Source organism: Carcharhinus amblyrhynchos, chromosome 29 (genome assembly GCF_965287045.1).
Source record: "Carcharhinus amblyrhynchos chromosome 29, sCarAmb.v2.hapA, whole genome shotgun sequence".
Taxonomy (NCBI): Eukaryota; Metazoa; Chordata; class Chondrichthyes; order Carcharhiniformes; family Carcharhinidae; genus Carcharhinus; species Carcharhinus amblyrhynchos.
In genome coordinates this window covers 6,457,694-6,480,228 of record NC_137352.1, presented here as the reverse complement: position 1 = coordinate 6,480,228, position 22,535 = coordinate 6,457,694, and the positions used below count along the sequence as shown (strand labels likewise).

The 22,535-nt window shown below is 43.9% G+C and overlaps 1 protein-coding gene across 2 annotated transcripts in view; it reads right to left on the bottom strand.

The window, feature by feature from the left end:
• The window catches only part of zbtb16a (zinc finger and BTB domain containing 16a), a 270,254-nt gene extending 268,642 nt beyond the window's left edge, over window positions 1-1,612 (bottom strand). The window contains exon 1 of one of the 2 annotated variants that reach the window (XM_080214571.1): window positions 1,451-1,612. The gene's annotated coding sequence lies outside the window, so the exon portion shown is untranslated. The other variant, XM_080214572.1, reaches the window with a different exon arrangement.
• Between the last annotated feature and the right edge of the window lie 20,923 nt (window positions 1,613-22,535).

Here is a 22,535-nt window from a genome sequence, read left to right as displayed (position 1 = left end):
TCGGCTCCCAAATATTACAACCTGGTTAAGCAACAGCCTTTCCGTTTAAAATTCAGTCGTTCCCCCCCAAACACACACACACAAAGCATCTTCAGATAAGTCCAGTGTATGTATCTTAATTAAACGATAATGCATCAAAATGTTGCCATGTGTGTTATGGTAACAGTCGGGATTGGTACATAAACAGTTGCCACTTAAAAATCAACATTTTAACTTCGGAAGTCCTGTGTGTGTTTGTGCATAGAAAAGGTGTTCTCCATCATTAACACAGACAAACCGAACGCTCCAGTGACAACGATTCCAAGACACGCTGTGTCCAACTCCCTGCCCTCTGTTACCCCCATCCCTCCTTCCCAGGTCCTCTTATCCTTTCTCTCCATCCCTTCTCTCTCTCTCACACTCTTTCCCCATCTTCATTCCCCCATCCACCCCTCCCCCTTTACCTCTTCCAGACGTTTGCCCCACATTTCAAGTCTGTTCTCTCCCCCCAATCAATCACTCGACATATATAACATTTTGTATTATTCAGAATCTGTAATTGGATGCGTGAATTCCCGACCATTACAAATACATTCAATTAATTGAAAGGGGGAAAGAGAGGGAGCGAGAGAAATCGCACAATTCGTAGGAAGGGAATTACATGTCATAGGTATTAAAGCTGTGCAGAAAATGTGTGTGTGTGTGTGTGTGTGTGTGTAACGGGACTTTCCCCATCCCACACGGTTAAAATATCACCAACCACAAGCCGAGAGCGAAGGATTTAAAAAACCCAACTCCCCTCCCTCCCTCTTCTCCCCGGATCGAAGCGTGAGATTCCCAAGCGATTTCCCAATCATCCCTCTGCCGGTGTGAATAGCTCAGAGAGCGGGCACCACGGGGGGGGGGGGGGTCGTGGTGGAAAGAGAGCCCGCCATCCGTGTTAAAACACACAACCGGACTACCCCCACCTCCCGGACTGACCACCGCGGAAAAGAAATCACATTTAAATCACCCAGCCGGCGACTCACTCATAATGCAACCGGGGGAAGAGGAATTACACTAGGGAAGGAGAGGCGAGGGAGGGTTTACAAATCCAAGTAACAAAGGCGCAGCTCCCGCACGTTCTAAATGTATTTCACACTGCTTTACAGTGGCTGCTCTAGCCACTGAGGGACACCAGCCAGTATCTCTCCATCAAGTGAGTTTCCTGGACAAAATATTTCCTTTACAAACAAAGAATCCAAATATATATGTATATATACACACAAATATATATAAAGCTTCCAAACAAGCAAAATGTAACAAGAGTCAAACACACACAATTACAATCATCACACAAGCCGGCTAGTTGCAATATTTTTTTTGCGTTGCATACCTTTTCTTCTCTCTCTCTAAATAAACACGTTTGCTTTTTTTATACAAATACAATCGTCTTTTCATTCAACAGCAGCCTCAATCTGGAGGTACTTACCGAATTATGCACGCTATTATTAGCGCAGCATACAAAACAGTTCACAGTACGCGCCGCACTCACACACATCCACCTCTGTGTGTGCATGTAGCAAATCAACAGATTGGAAACGTCATCCCCTCGCGTCTCCGAATGAATCAAGTCCACATCAAGAGAGCCGGAGCCGACCGTCTAAAGCTGCAGCCCTGTGACAGCCGCGGGGGCTGCCATCTTTGATGCTGGCTCCAGCCGCTACCGTCGCCTCCTCCTCCTCCCCACTCCCCTAGGCTTCGAGTTCCCCCAAATACAGTGTCACCTTGATAATAAAGTTTGTTTCCTTTCAACCCCCTCCCCCCTCTACTTTCCCGGTAATTCCGTACAGGGGGGAAATCACACAATTGCACATGTGACATTAAACCTGATCAGAGGTGGCTGGTACAGTCCAGAGCTGTAGCCAATTCCTATCATTGGGGAACGCGCTGTTGATATTGCGAAGAAGCAGAGTCTAGGATGGTTGCTGTTGTTTGTGTGACTATATTGGATTTTAATCATAGTTTGTGCGTGACTATGTTGAATTGTAAATACGCCTGTCTGTGACTATATTGTATGTTAATAATACTTTGCATGGCTGTATTGAATTTCAATACAATCTTGTGACCATATTGGATTTTAATAATAGTTGGTGTGTGACTGAATTGGATTGAAATACTACTTTGTGTGACTATATTGAGTGTTGAAGCTATTATTTGTAACTATATTGAATTTAGTACAATTATTTGTGACTATATTGAGTTTTCATACCGTTATTTGTGATTTTTTTTGAATTGTAATACTATTGTTTGTGTGACTATGTTGGATTTTAATACACAGAAACACAAAAAAAAGCCCCCGCTTCCAACTTTTCAAAGGCAGCTCTCCCATCTAAAGCTCATCCTGAGATTCCCCACCGCGTTATTGGGGAAGCGTTCACCTCTCCAGAACTCCCATTTGGCCAGGCGGTCATTTAGCTGCGGTCGCAGGCGCTTATCGAGTCGTCTTCCCCGCCCAATGCAAAACCAACAGTAATCCAGAGAACCTCATCGTTTCAAACCCCGTTCCCACAAACTCCGCTTCAGTCTGAATAAAGCTGCTGCGACGACAATGAGAAACACGTTTTAGCCTCGCAAGAGTGAACACAAAAATCATGCAGCCAAAACTCCAACAGTGAATGTTCAGCTCCCATACCCGATGGATATTTTAAAGATGCAAAGATACTTTAGATGTCAGAAACTTTTGTCAAATATTATTTACTGCATTAAATCATGCGGTCACTGCATAAATAACTCCGATATCTTCACTTTGACGCGTGGTTAAATATTGAATTAAGAAACGAATAATAATCTGCTGGTTCACGGAAAGAGAATGCGGCTGGATTATGTTCCCTGTTGCAATGGGAAAATTTTACCAAAGTCGTTTTAAACAAGCATGTTTTATTTTGCGCGCGCGAGTAAGTTTTATTGAAAATCAGAATTCTATTAGAAGAGCCAAAATCATAATTGCATAAAACAAGAATGACTTGCGCTGATTAAAACAAAGCTATGTGTGTGTACATATACCTAATAGCACGTGGTAGGTCATTACAACACTACCAACCACAATTATTGCAAACCAGTACACCATTACAGATTGTGGGCGCAGGAAATCTCAGATAAATGAAACAAGCAAGATGTAACGGCACCATTTGATTCCCATTTACAACTGAACCATGTGTTCACCGAGTATCTCCTTAAAAACACAATATCCATTTACTAAGTTATTATTACCTTTCTACGACGACTATTAGAGTTTGATCGGTGCTGTTGTGTTAGCAATCACCTTGTGGCATCACTAACTGGACAGTCACTATACTCTAAATGATTCAGTGGCCTCCCTAGTCTATCATACCGTGACACAGTGGTTAGCACTACTACCTCACAGCACAAGGGGCCCAGGTTCAGTTCCCAGCTTGGGTCACTGTCTGTGTGGAGTTTGCACATTCTCCCCGTGTCTGCATGGGTTTCCTCCAGGTGTTCTGCTTTCCTCCTGCAGTCTGAGAAATGTGCTGGTTAGGTGCATTGGTCCAAAAAGGCACATAGTGAAATGTGGTGACTCGGGGATTTTCACAGTAACTTCATTGCAGTGTTAATGTAAGTCTTACTTGTGACTAATAAACTTCAAAAAAAATTTAAACTTTAATGATTGTATGCTAAAGTGCCTAGATCATGACCGTATTTGAACATTTCGTATTATTCCTTACTCTTCTGTAAGAAACATTTGCTCTATTACTGCTGGTTTTATATTTTAGTTGTTATATTAACGACAGTACATACATATCCAGACTTTTGACTGTTACTGATAAAGAGACATGGGGCTGAATTTTCCAATCGTTCACACCACAGGGATTTTCCCATCCCGCAGCAGTGAACAGAGATTTGGCTTGTCGCCAAATTCTCAGTCTTCACTGCAGCGTGGCATGAGCAGGTGGTGAGATCAAATCCATTTTGTCCAAGCTTTTCATCTCGCGTCCTTCAGGACAGATGCAAGAATACCAAATTTCAAATGCGATAACAAGTTATACTGCACGAGAAGAGGGCGCTGATTGATTGGCAAATGCACAGACTTTACATTTATTGGAAGTCAATCGATTACAGGCTGCATACACGTGTCAAAGGATTATTACCAAGCGGTGGTCTGTATATATTACTGACTATATTTTAAGGAGGCACAAGGCTATTTCCATACATATTTAAGTATTTACATGACTGCTGAAGGACAGAACATTAAAACATCCTTGTCTGCTCTCTCATGTGCACATACAAGATTCCACCACAGTATTGTGGACAAAGTGTCCGAGCAAATATGTATCCCTCTATCAATCACCACAAAAACAGATGATCTGGCATTTATCACATTGCTGCTGTGCGTAAATTAGTTGTTGCCTTTCCAACCTTACAACAGTTTCAAAGATACACCGTTGGTTTTAAAGCACTTTGGGGGAGTCACCTTAATATTGGCAATGCCATTACTAGCTGTGTACCATTGCAATGTGGCCGATGGTATGGGCAAAATGTAATGTGTCCTTGAACATGCACATGTCAGAACATACACCGCTGGATTAACTAACAGACCAAACTGACACACATTAAATAATCACCAGGGATATCATGAACAGGAAGGTCCGGGCACACTACTGGGAAAACGTGCGAGTTGGTTACACAACTGAACTATAAATCAAAAGGGATGCGCGAAATGTGACATCTTGAGGCAGCAGTGTGCAAGTCAACCAGAGAGGAGATATCCCGCAGTAACTTCACCTGCTTAACTCACTCCTGGGAGGAAAGCGTGTGAGAGAAATTAAAATAATTTTGCTTTTTTAAACAAGCGGGTCAAACAGAAGTGGGGGGGGGGGGGGGGGGAAAGTCAGGAAACGCTCCAAACATTGGGAAAACATTAACCCCATCCTGCTAGTTTGAATGACAGAGCAGCTAATGGGTTTTCCCCGGGAAATCCCGTTTGGAAACTCGCTGGTTTCTGTTGGACAGCTCCATCTATAAAGAGAGACTAAATACAGTCCGTGCGACCCGAATTCAAAACTCGCAGTAACTTTACTGCACACCTTCCTCGTGACTGATGTTCATCTCAAATGATTTAATTGCATTTTAAGCGATTGGTGTTGGCGCCTGGAACAAATATGGAGGCAGCAAAGTGACTCCCACTGTAGGCAATGTCTCACAAATAGCTGCATCTTAACATTTCAGCCGGGGAGTGATTTTCATGAGAATTAGTCTAAATCAAAAATTTTTTTTTTTAAATGCCCTACAATTAAAGGGGGGAAAGGTGCCTGGCTACCTCTATCCTAAAGTTGATCATGTAATTCGCTCACAGAAGCATTGATTGTACAATATTTACTGTGCGAGATTAAGAACTTCCCAAATTTGCGTCAAAGTGGTCAGGAAGGAGACTGATTAAAGCTAGGTTAATTTACCCTCTCCCCAAGGTGCTATTTTTTTTTAAAGAAACCCGTTATAGAAAAGTTAAACGTGAAATTAAAACTAACTTGGGGGAAGTCTACTAGGATTCCTTCTTCAACTCTGGACTTTCCAGAACTACTGAAAGTGCCTCTCTCTCTCTAACACCTACGCGACAAATTGGATCTGAAATGACAAGACCCAAAAACTAACCTGTGCCCACTTCCAGATTTATCGTGAAAACGAAAAACAAAAGTTTTGTTTCTCTCTCTGGCCGTTTTCTACTTAAAAGCAAAGTTTCTGTCAGAGGGGCTACTAACCGCTTCGGGGAGTGGGAGCTCTGGAGGGGGTGTGAAATGCACTCCTATCTCCACCAGAGTATTGGCAGCAGCGAGAATCAACCGGCTACTGCCTCGCTTTATGCTCACAGATTGTGAAGCTCGCTTGCTGGCTTGTGTTTGGACCTGCCAATTTGCCTGTTAATAGCTCTGAGTTGCACATTGATCACTGTAGGGAGTAGGTCTCTATCCACGCCTAACCATCGCCCTCCACAGGAGGACGATGTATTATCGGAGTGTCGGGTCACTTGTACTCTAAACTTAGATGTTGAAATAATTGACTATTATCAGGGTTTATCTTTCGTTGCATGTGCGGTTTTCATATAATCGTACAGTGCAGAAGGAGACCATTCGGCCCATCGAGTCTGCACTGACCACAGTCCCACCCAGGTCCTGGCCCCTTAGCCCCATACATCTATCCTAGGTAGTCTCCCTGACACTAAGGGGCAATTTAGCATAGCCAATCCACCTAACCCGCACATCTTTGGACTGTGGGAGGAGACCAGAGCATCCAGAGGAAACCCATGCAGACACGAGGACAACATGCAGACTCCACACAGACAGTGACCTGAAGCTAGGAATTGAACTCAAGTCCCTGGCTCTGTGAGGCAGCAGTGTTAACCACTGTGTAACTGTGCCACTCAATGTGCCAAGGTGCTGCCCACTCCTCATAATTCCCCCCCCCACCCAAACTGTAGTCAAAACTTATTTCACCAATTCTTCAGTTACACATATTTTAATATGTTTATTTAGGATTTCCAGCATTCCAGTATTTTGCTTTCATAGAATCATACAATCCCTACAGTGCAGAAAGAGAACATTTGGTCTATCGAGTCTGCACCACTCTCCCAACCGAGCATCCCATCCATGCCCTATCTCTGCAACACCTCATACTGACCTTGCTAATCCTCATATATGAAGGGGCAGTTTGGCCATGGCAATTTAGCATGGCCAATCCACCTAAGCTGCACATCTTTGGACTGTGGGAGAAAACTAAGCAACCAGAGGAAACCCACACAGACATGGGGAGAATGTGCAAACTCCACACAGACAATGACCCAAGGCCAGAATCAAATCCGGATCCCTGACATTGTGAGACAGCAGTGCTAACAGCCATGCCATCCAGGACCGCAAGACCAAGGGAAATGGAAGGTACATTTGATTTAGTATTGCAAAGCTTGGGTTTTAAAAGTCTGCAACAAAAGCAATCCTATCCCCATAACCACATGTTTTTATTCTGCTAATCCTCTGACTCTAATGGGCAATTTAGCATGGCCAACTGACCTAACTTTTTGAACATCTTTACATTGGATCTTCCAGGTTCCAATGTATACTGTACAATGTGGCAGGGAATAGAGACACAGGGACTTGTTTGATGCTCTTGTTGTGTTGCACCTGCCAATCTTTTAGGCAAGTCGATTGAAGTAAGTTAAACAAACCAAAAGACAAAGCAAGAAGAGCAGCCCCTTAAAGGGGGGAGGGGAACGCTCAAAACAAAACCAAAGAGAAATGAAACTTAACGCATCAAATCAACAAGTCCCAGCGGTGTCCAACGAGCACAGAAGTGGCCTGCCTTTTGTATCAGGTTTTATTAGAAGAAAACAATCTGCAGCATATTTATTTTCAAAAGCAAACTAGAGTCCAAAGGGAGGATATAGCATAGAATTCCAACAGTGCAGAAGAGGCCACTCAGCTCATCAAGCCTGCACTGACTCTCTGATAGAGTATCTTACTCAGACCCTCTCCCCATCCTATCCCTGTAATCCTACATATTCACCATGGCTAACCCATCTAATCTTGGGACACTAAGGGACAATTTAGCATGGCCAATCCACTTAACTTGCTCATTTTTGGACTGTGGGAGCCGGAGCACCTGGAGGAAACCCAGGCAGACACAGGGAGAATGTGCAAACTCCACACAGACAGTGACCCAAGGCTGGAATTAAACCCAGGTCCTTAGCCCTGCGAGGCAGCAATGTCAACCACTGTGCCACCATTAAGTTTAGCTTCTTTGAAAAAAGTGATAGAGGTGTTTCCTTTCCCTCCCTTCCTTTACTGAGCAAGTGACTCCATGTTGGGAAATGATTTGATGGAATCTCATTGGTCTTTCTAGATTTGAATTCTTGTCGATGAGTTTTTGTATTTTGTTTGATGAAGAATGATGGACATCAAGGTTGAGTTGCCCACTTCCCAACAAAAAATCCCCAGAGGTGCAGCTAAGAAAGAACTTATCATAAAATTAAAAAGTAAATTTATCAAGCTAAATGATGTTATACACACTATTCAGGGCAAACCCCAATCTCTACCATACGGAGAGGTCACTGAAAGTTTCAAGCGATAGGCACTGCTTTGCCCTCTCCAGGGCTACCCATGAATAGCAAGTTGGCAGAGAGGCAAGCAACCAAAGTGGCCAACATCTGTCTCTGTCACACTGCCCTCCCCATCCCTACTGGCCATTTGAATGAGCAGAGTGCTCCAATATACTCTCAGCTTTAGAAGAATGAGGGGTAATCTTACTGAGACATGTAAAATTCTTAGGGTGCTTGTCTATCTATATAGTGGGAAGCTGATACCCTCCAGCTGGAGGGTTTAAAAACAGAGGACATTGTTTAAGGATAAGGGGATGACCATTTAGAAATGAGATGAGGAAAAATGTCTTCACTCAGATGGTTGCAAACTGTTAGCATTCTCTCCCTCATAGGGTTGCAGATATCTGTTTAAGTGGTGGGAGTGGTGGGGGCGTGCATTTTGGCCTCTCTGCAGCCTGTCTCTCCGTCATCTTGCTCTGTTGCTCTATGCTCAAGGCTGATGTTATGATACCGTGCCTTTAAGAAATGTATTTACTTCATGTTTCTTGTGAGATGTATGTTTAAAATTCAGCTCTGTTTTACACAATGCCGATTTGCCTGCACCAGGCAGCACACATGCTGAGAATGCAGCTATTGATTTATTTTAGCTAGGGATGTATTGGTTTAATCTGAGTTAATGCATTTTTGTTTAATTGCTCTTTCCCCTGGGGTTTCAGAGCAAAGTTTGAGCAGGTAGATTGACAGAGTCATGTACTTAAGGGGAAGAGCTAAGCAAATAGGGAAAAGTAGGTAGTTACTGCCAGGATCCGAATGAAGCAAGAGCTCTCTCTCTCTCTCTGGATCCTGCCAATTTGGGACCTGTGAGGAAAAATAAGTCTCTCTCTCTCTCATACAAGCACGTAAGCCTGTGTGTTGCTAACTGATTTTGAAGAGGGTTTAAGTCTATAAGAGGAATATTGCTTAAATTGGAACTAATAGAGTTCCAATCATTTGATTGGAAATTAAGAATTGTATCTTGTCATGTTTATGTATTTCAACTGGTAAAAGTTAATCTAATTCATTTGTTATTGCTAAACTATATTGCTAAAATAAAGCTTGTTTTGATAAAGTGTGTCAATAGAATAACACCTGGAGTGAAGCACCTTATTCTCACACTAATGCCAAAAGTGAAAAACTGTTTGGGTCTAGTTGGGCTTCATAACATATTTGGGGTTTCTGATCTGACTCTTAACACTGAGATCAATTTTTGATCATCTTGGGAATTGAAGAATAGATGGGGTGGCTGGTAAAGTGGAATTGAGGTCAAGAATCAGTCATGTTCTTGTTGAATAGGGGAGTAGGTTTGAGGGACTGAATGGCTCATTCCTGCTCCTATCTTTTATTTTCTACCTGGATCAGTGAATGATCCCCTTGCCCAGACCTGGAAAAGACCCACAAGGAGACCCTCCAAGTCACCCACCTCCCTCCACACCAGGTGGCCCAATGAAGCCAGGGATTCAAAAGTATCCCCGTCAAAAAGAGGGGCTGCAAACTTTAGTAAGGAGTTAAATGGAAGCAGAGGTTTGTTTCACTGTACATAATCACTGTGATATATCAAATACTTACTGAGTTCTAACACAACGTCAGCACACATGGAACATTAACTCTGTTTCCTTCACCATAATGTGGAGATGCCGGCATTAGACTGGAGTGACTACAGTAACAAGTCTCACAACACCAGGTTAAAGTCCAACAGGTTTATTTGGAATCACGAACTTTCGGAGCACTGCTTCTTCATCAGGTGAGTGATGAAGGAGCAGCACTCCGAAAGCTCGTGATTCCAAATAAACCTGTTGGACCTGGTGTTGTGAGACTTCTTGCTGTCCTTTTCCATAGATGCTACAAGATCCAGAGTATTTTCAGCATTTTCTTTTTTATTTCACATTTCCAGGATCTGCAGAATTTTAATTTGTGCTAAGACTTGAGAGAGTACCTGAAAAACATTCAATTTTGCAGCAACAAAAGTTCACAAAAACAGTAAAGAGCAAAGAAAGAAGGCAGATTTCAACATAAATTGAAATTCTAATCCATATCATTTATATTTGGTAATTAAAATCACATAAGGTTACAAAAGAAACAAAATTTTCAACCATTCACAATACAATAGTCAATGTGAAGAATCTTCAACTTCTAGAAAGAAACTGAAGTACATCCCATATAATGCATGGATACATATCTTACACTGCAGGTGACAGATAGCTGTGTGTCACATTATAGTTTTCTTATGCTCTACAACTAACTATTAAATGAGACAACTAACGGGGTGGCACGGTGGCGCAGCTGTTAGCACTGCTGCTTCACAGCGCCAGGGACCTGGGTTCAGTTCCCAGCTTGGATCACTGTCTGTGTGGAGTTTGCTCATTCTCCCCGTGTCTGTGTGGGTTACCTCCCGGTGCTCCAGATTCCTCCAGTTCAAACGTGTGTGGATATCATCCAGTGGCTGTGTTAGATCCTCCCTCTGTGTACCTGAACAGGCGCCGCTGGAGTGTGGTGACTAGGGAAATTTCACAGTAACTTCATTGCAGTGTGAATATAAGCCTACTTCTGACTAATAAATAAACTTTAACTTTTTAAAAGGAGGATCTTGTCAGGACAGAACTCCTACACTTACTTGGAAGAAATCTGCTCTACTCTACCCTTCCCCTCTGAAGCTAGGGCTGGTTAATTGTTTCAAAGTGAGATTAATGCAGGCGTTTATGAGCTATCCACAATAAACACAAGCAGACAGGAGGCTACATGCCAAGATCTGGCACAATTTGAGTTGCAGTGATTCACGGGCTGGACTTTGGCCAGTCTGATAAGTACTTATTGGCACAGTTCAGGCACCTGGTCAAACAATGTTACACAACCACAAAGGGGTGATTGTCACGAGGTACACAGCAATGTTAACTAATCAACTTCAGCCGAAAATTACAGCCTTTCTCGTTTTAATGTTTATCTTTAACAATGGTTTTTTAGAGGGAGAGGGAATGATTTTTTCAATGTTGATCTTTATGCGTAAGATTAAATGAAGGCAGGACCCATGATTAAATCAGCAAATGAAATAGATATTCAATATATTTCTCAGTTATCAGTTCCTTGGTATAATCATGTAGACACTGACTTTTAAATAGTCATAGAATCCCTACAGTGCAGAAGGAGGGCATTTGGCCCATCAAGTCTGCATCGACCACAATCCAACCCATGTCTGATTCATAACCCCACGTATTTAACCTTCTAATCCCCTGATACGAGGGTCAATTTAGTATGGCCAATCAACTAACCTGCACATCTTTGGACTGTGGGAAGGAACCAGAGCACCCGGAGGAAACTCATGCAGACACATGGAGACAGTGACCCAAGGCTGGGATTGAACCTGGGTCCCTGGCACCGCGTGGCAGCAGTGCTAACCACTGTGCCAACGTGTTGCCATAATAATGGTAAGGTTATTATGTTTTAATTTAATTTTTCCTGCCAATGTTGATGTTCTCATCCATCACAATCATTTAAAAACAAAATCAGTTTAATCCAAATACTCAGAATCTCAATCAGAAGTTCCAGCTGATAAGGCATTTCCCCATTGTTTATATTCAGTCCGAGTTTTAATACGGACTGTTTCCTATTCCCAATCTCCTCCAGCCCTAAGCTTTCTGAGAACATTGCATTCATTCAGTTCTGACTCTGATGAATCTCCCAGCTTCTCCACCTCAACAGCCGTGCCTTCAACCAGCCAGGTCTTAAGTTCCGGAATCCTCTGTGAATATCTCTACCTCTCTCTGCCATTAACAAGCGGCTTAAAATCAACCTCTTTGATTTTTGGTCACCTGTCCAAATATCTCCTTCTTTGACTTGATGTAAATTTTTGTCTCATAACTCTCAGCATTTAGGGGTGGTCCAGTGGCCATTCACTGAGCTAGTAATCCCAGCTAATGTTTTGGGTTCAAATTTCCACTGCAGCAGATGGTGGAATTCAATTAATAAAATCTGGATTTGGAAGCGAGGGAGGAATTCTCCCCCCAAAAAATTAAGTGTTGAATTTGCGCAGAAACTGGAGTAATTCATGCTGTTTTTTTCAGTGGGAGTTCAGAGAAGAATCTCCCACGCTCTGTGCACTGCAGAGGCCACCAGTGTCAATATCATTAAATTTCAGGGGGTGGGGCCCATTCCCACTGGAGAGGCTGAAATCAGCGTGCTGAGTGGGCCACTGCGCATGCGCTGATCTGTCAGTGCTGAGGTCAGCGCACGCACAGTGCTCTCCGCACTGGCAGCCTCCCTCTTTGCTGGCCAGCTCAATCACTGGCCAGCCCCTCGACCCCCACAATGCCGCTTCTCTGCCCCCCACAATCTGATGGCTGGACCCTGGTCATTTCAGGGCCCAGCCCCGACCACCCCCTCCCAACCCATCGAGATCTTTACAGCCCCTCCACCGATACCCCCTCAGCAATTAACCCCCCCCCCACCCAGGAGTCCCGACTCTCCCCTCACCACCCCAAGCAGGCTGACTCACCATCCCCGTGCCCACCCTGATTGCTCACCTCCCTCATTCTCTGACTGATCCCTAGGCACAGTGGTAGCGAGACGCCCATCTTCACCGATTACACCCAGCCCCAACAGGCCCTGCATCCAATAGGCCCCACCCTAGCACTGCCCTTTGTCCCTTGGGCAGTGCCGGGGGCACAGGCTGGCACTTCCAGAGTGCCCATGTCCAGAGGGCACCACCCCACCACCTGACCCTCTGGGGGGGGGCCCTGATTGCCACCCCCACCTTCACTCCGGCAGGGTTGAGCTGCTAGTTCCCCAAAAGTGGGGAGCTAGAGTAATCCCTGCTGGAGCAAAACACTTTGGCGGGGTGGGAGAGGCTAGTGGGCCTGGAGACTTCAGGGCCAGGCCCGCTAATCTCATTAAATTGTAGGAAGATGATTATTTAAATAATTGCGCGAATCCCGCGAATCGGCCGCCACGGGATTCTCCCGGCCCACTGCACTAAGAAAGGAGCACAGCGGGATGGGAGAATCATGGCCCTAGTGTCGGTAGCCATGAGCATGAAACTATCATTGATTGTCATAAAAACCCATCCAGTTCACTAATGCCCTTTAGGGAAGGAAATCTACTGTCCTCACCTGGTCTGGCCGACATGTGAGTCCCCCACAGCAACGTGATTGAGTTTGAAATGACCTGGCAAGCCACTCAATTCAAGGGCAATTAGGGATTTTTGATTTGATTTTGATTTGATTTGATTTGATTTATTATTGTCACATGTATTAGCGTACAGTGAAAAGTATTGTTTCTTGTGCGCTACACAGACAAAGCATACAGTTCATAGAGAAGGACAGGATGCAGAAAGTAGTGTTACAGTCATAGCTAGGGTGTAGAGAAAAATCAACTTAATGCAAGAAAGGTCCATTCAAAACTTTGAATTAAAGCATTGTCAGAGAATTTAAAAGAGTTAAAATGAAATTTTAGAAGCATAGAACGAGAGTAAAAGATAGAATTAGAAGGTATGCTGGGCACAGCTTGCAAGAAGACACCTCGCTCTGGCGCCATCTTAATTTCCCCCACATACCATGAAAGAATAAATATTTTAAAAAGTGCCTTGGGATATTTGATTCTGTTAAAGTTGCCTTCTGGACGCAATTGTTGATATTCTAAAACATGCTCCCAGTAGGCAAAGACCGTAGCAGGATGGAAAATTGGAAGGAATTTGACCTGATGTGTATCTTGCTTCCTGCAGTCTGCTGTCCATAATTATAGAATCTGTCAAATGATTTAACTTTTATAATCCTATTCCTTGAGCAGTGAACCAGAGCACATGCTAAATAGTTAACTCTCCTGTAATTTATTGTTTGTGATAAAGTCAGTCTGTGAAAATGAGAATCTGACTGAGCATACAACAAACAAAGATTAGGAAGTGATAAGCGATGGGTCATGTGTAAACAATATTTAACAAACCACAGTTTACAGAGCATATCTCATTTTGGATCACGGTTAATTTGATGATGAGTAATTTGAGAATCATGTGACATTCTGTTTGCTGAGATTCTGATTCAGCCTCACTGCTTTAAAACCAGAAGGTATCGGAGCAGAATTTGGCCATTCCGCCTGTTGAGACTTCGCTACTATTTACTTATGGCTGATGGGGCAGCACGGTGGCACGATGGTTAGCACAACTGCCTCACAGTGCCAGAGACCCGGGTTCATTTCCGACCTGGTTCATTTCCGTCTGTGTGGAGTTTGCACGTTCTCTCCAAGTCTGCGTGGGTTTCCTCCAAGTGCTCCAGTTACCTCCCACACTCCAAAGATGTATAGGTTAGGTGGATTGGCCTTGCAAAATTGACTCTAGTGTCAGGGGGCATTAGCAAGGTAAATATGAGGGGTTACAGAAGTAGGACCTGAGTGGGACTGTGGTCGCTGCAGACTCAGTGGGCCAAATAGACTCCTTCTGTTGTGTAGGCATTCTGTGATAAGTTTCTCAACCCTGGAATCTGTAGGAATTTTTCATCTGCGTTTTGAATTTGGCAACTTTATGACTCCCATCTTATTGATCTCCACAATTCTCTACCCCCCCTCCTAAAGACGCTGCCTGAGCCTGGGGTTTGGATTCACTTAATATCACCCAGCAGTTCAGTTGAATGATGATTCTTGCCTTCGTGAAGCTGGATGTAAGAATTGGCAGGCTATTTCACTGGGTGAAAAATTCTCATCCTTGTTTCAAAGCCCCCACCCAAGCCCCCTCCCCGTTGTCTCTTTCCAACGTCCCCCAGCCTTGCAACTCTCTGTCATCTCTCTACATGCGTCTAATTTCAACCCCCTGCACATTGCCTGATTTTAATTCCTCTATCATTAACAGCAGCACCTTGAACCCTCTAGATCGTAAGATCAGGAATTCCCTCCCTCAGCACTTCTGCCCATCTCTTCTTCTTTGAGACGCTCCTTAAGACCAACCTGATTGACCAAGCTTTGGTCACCCGTCGCATACCTCCTTACGAGGCACAATATGAAGCAACTTGTGTTGTTTTACTGTTAAAATATAAGTTCAAACTTTTATAGGCATCACAGTTGAGCCCAATCCCTCAAGCAACTTGGAGTGGAATTTAATACTCTCCTCCAAGTGAGCTTGGTTGGCGGGGGGATTTTTAATTGATGGAACGGCACTAAACGGGGACCCCACCGCCTTCCCACTTTTACACTGTTTATCCCTGTGGCGAAAGGCTTGTGGAGTATCTCCCTCCATCATTATTTATTGAGACAATTGATGTCGTCTTAAGGGCCTCATTCCACCTTGTTGGCAATGGTGGGTAGATGAGTCGCCATGGAGGGAATCTGTAATAGTAAACCCACTCAGAACTGCTATCGCTAGTGAACTCCCCAAGGCTGGGGTGGAGGGGTTGGAAGTGGGTGGATGGGGGTGCAAGTGGGTGAGTGGGGGTGGTGGTGGTTGTTTGGGGGCAGGGGTGGTGGATGGGGGCACAGAGGCTCTGCTCGCTAGGCATCAATGCCTGATCAAAGGAGTTGGCAGGGGGCAGAGTAGCTGAAAGCCACCCTTCTGCTCTTACTGCAGACCCCCTGTCCCACACCCACTCATTTGCCTGGGATCCTTCTCTGATTCTCGGCTTCTGGTGGCTGTGTTGCCAGCAGCAACTGCTGCTCCCACTGGCACTATAATGGACAGCTGACACACTCTAATTGGCTAGCAGCTCTCAGGAGGGTGGTACCTCTGCCCCAAGGGTCCTCGATCCTGGGTGGTCCAATTCCGTGCCCAATTGGCCCTTAACAGAACGGACCTTCCTAAAGGAGGCAATACAAGGCTGTCATCCAACTGGCAGCTGAGACCCTGGTCACTGCATTGAATTTCTGCCCATTTGGATAGAAATTGGGGTAGAAATTGATAGGCGCTGTGACCACTCTCTTTGGTTACAAGGGAATGAGCAAAAACGTGGTTACTGAGATGGATTTTAGGAAGGGGCTTAAAGGGCAATAACTAAACGAAAGGAGAGATGTATCTGGATCTGGAGAGACAATTTTGGAATTTGGGAGAAGAGGTGGAAAGTGGATGGCATCAGTAATGAGGTGAAGAGAGAAGATGGATGCACAAAAAGCCAGAATTGGAGAAACAGAGAATCCTGGTTGGAAGGGTGAGAGGGTGGCACAGTGGTTAGCACTGCTGCCTCACAGCACCAGGGACCCAGGTTCGATTCCTGGCTTGGGTCACTGTCTGTGTGGAGTTTGCACATTCTCCAGTATCTGCGTGGATTTCCTCCTGGTGCTCTGGTTTCCGCCCACAATCTGAAAGACATACTGGTTAGGTGCATTTACCCGAACAGGCGCCGGAGTGACTAGGAGAATTTCACAGTAACTTCATTCCAGTGCTAATGTAAGCCTTACTTGTGAAACTAATGAATAAACTAAAAACAAACTTAACCTTTGAGTTCAAACAGAGATCGAGAAGGTGTTTGGAGATTTAAATGCAAGGAATAGAATTTTAAAAGTCGGAACATTGGGGAACCAGGGGGCCAGTGTTGATCAGCAAAGACTGGAGTTTTCTGTAGAATAAATATGGAAAGCAAAGTCTTCGATAAGCTGGTTTGCAAAGGGTGGAGGATTAGAGGCCAGTCAGGAGGGTTGAGGAGTAACCAAGTGTGGAGGGGACAAAGGCATTGCTGATGGAATCCTCTTCACTGCAATACAATGCCCAGGCCATGTGTAACATTAACAGTCACTTAGAGTTTGGCACAGTTGGTGACTCATACAAACAAGGGCTGCCATACCATTCATGGATATCCATTACTCTGCAATTGGTTACATTTAAGTATTTATACTGAATGCATAACTGCACCAAACAAATTGTCCTTCACGTTATGTACTTTATGATACCACGTACAACTTCTTGCTCTCATTGAGAAGTACATTATATGTTGGACATTATGGTACAAATGTAATGTGTGCAGTGACAGTTGCTGTACTTTAGAATCACAGAAATGTGATGCTCTGAAGGAGACCTTTCAGCCCATCTTGTCTGTACCTTGTCTTTGAAATATTTTAAGTTCTATCCAATAATGCACAGTGAAGTGCACACAAGCGCTTTTATTGCGTTAAATATGCTATGTAAATGCAAATTGTTATTGTTGTGTTTGTCCTGTGCCTTCCTCTGTTAAACAAGGCAGATTAAGTGATTTCTACGATGACCACATTTCCTTGACTGACAACCAGCGATGGTGGATGCCAATTTGGCTGAATTCTGCTCAGCAATCTCTTGCCAGATCAATATGCTAAGGTCAAGAGACCTCCATGAGAGAGATTAACAAACCTGGCATTCCTTGATCTGAGCCATTTAGCATCCAACTGAGGCACTGGGAAAATCCTCTGTAATGCTGATTAAAGTCATGTAAGTTTTAAACCGAGATAGTCACAGAATCTTCATGTCCTCAATATACCTCTTCTTTTAACAAAACAGTAGCTTGTTTGACAAGTCATGAGTTGGTTGGATATAGAGTTAACCTTCAAGATGAGAGCAAAAAGCTTCATTGCTTTTATAATTGACTCGATTTCAGAAACAGCCCTTCAAATGTGAAAAATAATAAACAGAGTCTTTTTTACCGAATATACCATCCAACCTTTGGTTTAAAAAAAAGGCTTATTTGGATTAAAACAGTGATCTATTAGGAAGGAGATGAATTCCTTGAAATGAACCTAATAATGTGTTGGTATCTGAGACGCAGAAGGGGAAATGTACGAATGAAATGTTTTTCTCATGGAAGCAGTAAGTTAGGATACAGGAAACACATGTCACTGACTATTTCCTGGATTAGATTCTTGAGAAATACCAAAGAAGGAGCAAAAACTAAGTGAAAAAGTGCAAATTCATCAACTTGCCATATATATCTTGTATTTGTTTCAGAGCAATACAGAGATGACACCAATTGTAAATCTAAAATAGATAATACTCTACTTTAGAATATCTCAGCAATTACATGATTTCCACACACACATGCTCTCTGCCCAGATTCTGGAAACATCTGCATGATGTCAGCTAGCTCTCTAGCTCCACCTGTAGGCTTAAAGCAATGAAGCAGTGAACATAAATCAATAAACAAACTAACAATCAAACACATGGTGGCAAAATGGTTAGTACTGCTGCCCCAGGGACCCAGGTTCGACTCTAGCCTTAGGTCACTGTCTATGTGGAATTGGCATGTTGTCTGCGTGGGTTTCCTCCGGGTGCTCCATTTTCTCCCATACTCCAAAGATGTGTGGGTTAGGTTGATTGGCTATGTTAAATTGTTTGTTAGTGGCAGAGGAACTAGGAGGGTAAATATGTGGGGGTTACGGGGATAGAGCTTGGGTGGGATTGTTGCCGGTGTAGGCTTGATGGGCCGAATGGCCTCCTTCTGCACTGTAGGGATTCGATGTTCTAAACCATTGAGCAAAAAATGCTGTTGACCTTTTTATCCTTTTCAGCTGAAAGCCTTCAACTTTATTGTGGAAGTGAATTAATTTTCTGATAAACATTTTCTTATTTACTGCAGTTGTCACTAAAGAGAGAATTGTGGTTTTTGCTGGCTAAGAGGATTTGGAACAAAGGTTTACAAATGAGGTTGAGCTACAGATCAGCAATAATCTAATTAAATGGAGAAACACATAATATTATGACTAAAAGGATTAAACAATGAGGATAGGTTGCAAAGACTATGCTTAGATCCCTTTTAGATTATTAAGGGATTATCTAATTATGGGATATATAATCATAGAATCCTGACAGTGCAGGAGGAGGCCATTCAGCCCATCAAGTCTGCACCGACCACGATCCCACCCAGGCCCTATTTATGTATTCTCACATATTTATTCTGCCAATCTCCCTGACACTAGGGTCAATTTAACACAGCCAATCAACCTAACCTGCACATCATTGGAATGTAGGAAGAAACCGCTGCACTCAGAGGAAACCTACGTAGACATGGGGAGAATGTGCAGACTCCGCACAGACCATGACTCGAAGCCAGAATTAAACCGGGTCTCTGGCGCTGTGAGGCAGAAGTGCTCACCATTGTGCCACCATACCATGACTAAATGGTTTGATAGGATAGGTAAAGATAAATAATTTCTCCTGCTTTTGGAGGTCTAGTGGGTATAAACTTAAAATTAGAGCTAGTTCATTCACAGATGATGTCACAAAGTACTTTGTCACACAAAAGATAGTAGAAATATGGAACTTTCTCCCTCGAAATACATCATGGGATTGGACAGCAATAATGGGGTTGGGTGTCAATTGAAAATTCAAAGTGGTTATTGATTGTTTTTTGTTAGGCGAGAGCAATAAAGGAATATCCATCCTAGGGCGAAAGGTAGAGTTAAGGCACAGATCTAATTGAATGACGACATAGTCTCAAAGGGCTGAATGGCCTCCTCCTTTTCTTATCGAATGTCCTTGAGGGACTAAATGGATCCGAAGTGTTGGGAATATGTGCTGTAATTTTACTGCTTCGCCCACCCGAGGCTCATAAGACCCCGCCCAAGGCCAATGGAGAATGCCGTTCTGCGAGCCGCCAGAATCGGGACAGGCATGCCAGTAAAATTCCAGCTGAGGTGTCCATCTGCCCACTTAACAGCAACTAGACAAAAGAACGGGACCTTAAGTACAAAGTTGAAGGAACAAAAACTCAACAAGCTGACGATCCCAAAGCAGCACTGAGGAAAGAGCAAGAGTGATCAGAGACCAGGAAGTATCCTGTGTGTATGGGTCAAAGGTATGTGCAGGGTTCTTAATGAATACTTTGCATCTATCTTCACAGACGAGAGGATGTGACATCCTAGTTAAGGAGAAGTGTGAAGTACTGGGTGGGTTAGGCATAGTGAGAGCAGAAATAAAATACTGAAGGTTTCAATACCTTTCTAAATTGATCAGTTGCCAGATCCAGATGAAATATATCCCAGGCTGTTAAGAGAAGAAGGGAGGAAGTAGCCAAGGTTTGTACTATTGTTTTCTAATCCTCACTGGAGGATTGCTAATATTTTACCATTCTTTACAGAGGAATCACAGAATCCCTACAGTGAAGGAGGAGGCCATTTGGCCCATCGGGCCAACACCAGCAACAATCCCACCCGAGGCCTTAGTGTAAACCTAGGTATTTAACCTGCTTATCCCCCGATACATGGCCAATTTGGCATGGCCAATCAACCTAACCTGGACATCTTTGGAGTGTGGAAGGAAACCGGAGCACCTGGTGGAAACCCACATAGACACAGGGAGAATGTGCAAACTCCACACAGACCCAAGCTGGTAATCGAATCTGGGTCCCTGGTGCTGTGAGGCAGAAGTACTAACCATTGTATCACCATTAGAAGAAATGCGTTGAGTAAATAAGTACAGGCCAGTCAGCCTGAGTGCACCGATGGGCAAATTATTGAAAACAATCCGAAAGACTGTACTAATTGCCATTGAGAAAAGCATGGATTAGTCAGGGAACACTTTTTGTCCAATGAAATAAACAAAATCAAATTAACTTAGGGACTCAAAAGGGGCAGATCCCTAAAAGGAGGGGAATCGCCCAAAACAAAAGACAAAGCAGAAAGGTAATTTAAAACATCAAATTAAAATGTGATTATGGGGGTCAATAATGCACCCCTGTCCCTGTGGTGCCCAATGGGCATGGAAGGCATCAACTGTGCCCTCGGACACCATCTGTCCCTTTTCCAGGGACACGCATCTATGAACGTAGCCATGGTAGAGAGGCAGACACAACAGCACAGAGTCGCTGAGCAGAGACTGATAGCCAAGTTCCACACACATGAGGACGGCCTCAACCGGGATCTTGGGTTCATGTCACACTATCTGTAACCCCCATGACTTGCCTGGGCTTGTAAAATCTCACGTACTGACCTGTCTGGAGACAATACACATCTCTTTAAACTATGCTAATGCTATCTCCACTCACATTATCTGCATCTTTAAGACTCGAATAGCAGGTTAACTGTAAAGACTTGCATTCTAATCAGTATTCTGTAAACTGTGTGTGTCTTTATTTGCCCTTCTCTGATCAGAAGCTTCCACACACCTGACGAAGGAACACCGTTTCTGAAAGCCTGTGGGATTACTATCAAATAAACTGGTTGGACTCAAACCTGGTGTTGTGAGACTTCTTACAGGGGCAGACAGTCAGGTTGGATGACCCCCTCACTCGCCCGCTGCCTGGACCTGTAAATGGCACGCCTTGCCACGCCCAGGAGCAGTTCACGAGGAGGTCCTCCTCCTTCCCCGCTCCCACTTCACACTAGGTGAGGATAATTCGGGACAGCCAGATCTGTAAAGGAAAGGTCGAGAATGATTAACTTAAGTGAATTTTTTTGAAACGTTACCAAAGATGGTCAATGAGGTTGGTGCTTTTAAAGTTGTCTATGTGACTTTTAACGAGGCCCCACGTAGCGGATAAGTTAGAGAAGTGAAAGTCTATGGAATCAATGGGAAAGTGGCAAATTGGCTGAGTGGCAGGAAGCCAAGGATTGACAGGTATTTTAGTGACTGGTAGGGTATTTCCAGAACTGTTTCACAGACCCGGTAACAGGTTCCTTGGGTTTTGTAGTGATTAGCAATAAACTTTAAATGTAGGGGAGAATGATTAAGGAGATGATAATGGGGAAGACAAACAAGGTAAGGGAATACTCTACAAATACTGAGGTGTGTCAAGGGACAGAAGAAAAGATTTGCCCAGATGGTAGTGAGGGTCTGGAACTCGCTGCAGGAAAGGCTGCTAGAATTCAGAAGAGGCCAGACTTGAAGGAACACAGCGATGTTGGAATATTGTGGGGCTGGGAGGACATTACAGAGTTTTAAGGTTTATTTATCAGCATCACAAGTAGGTTGACATTGACACTGCAATGAAATTGCTGTGAAACTCCCCCAGTTATCTCACTCACGGTGGCACAGTGGTTAGCACTGCTGCCTCACAGCACCAGAGAACCAGGTCTGATTCCCAGCTTAGGTCACTGTCTGTGTGGGGTTTGTACATTCTCCCCATGTCTGCGTGGGTTTCCTCCAGGTGCACCGGTTTCCTCCCACAGTCCAAAAATGTGCAAATTAGGTGCATTGGCTATGCTAAATTCTCCTTCAGTGTACCCGAACAGGCACCGGAGTGTGGCGACCAGGGCATTTTCACAGTAACTTCATTGCAAAGTGAATGTAAGCCTACTTGTGACTTATAAATAATCTTTAACTGTTTGCATACACTGAGGGAGAATTTAGCATGGCCAATGCGTCTAACCAACATATCTTTCGGACTGTGGCATGAAACCGGAGCCCCTGGAGGAAACCCACGCAGACATGGGGAAAATGTGCAGTCTCCACATAAGCAGTGACTCAATCCAAGAATCAAACCCTGGGTCCCTGGTGCTGTGAGGCAGCAGTGCTAACCATTGTGTCACTTATAGGTAGGGACAGTTGAGGCCTTAGGAAGGACTTAAACAT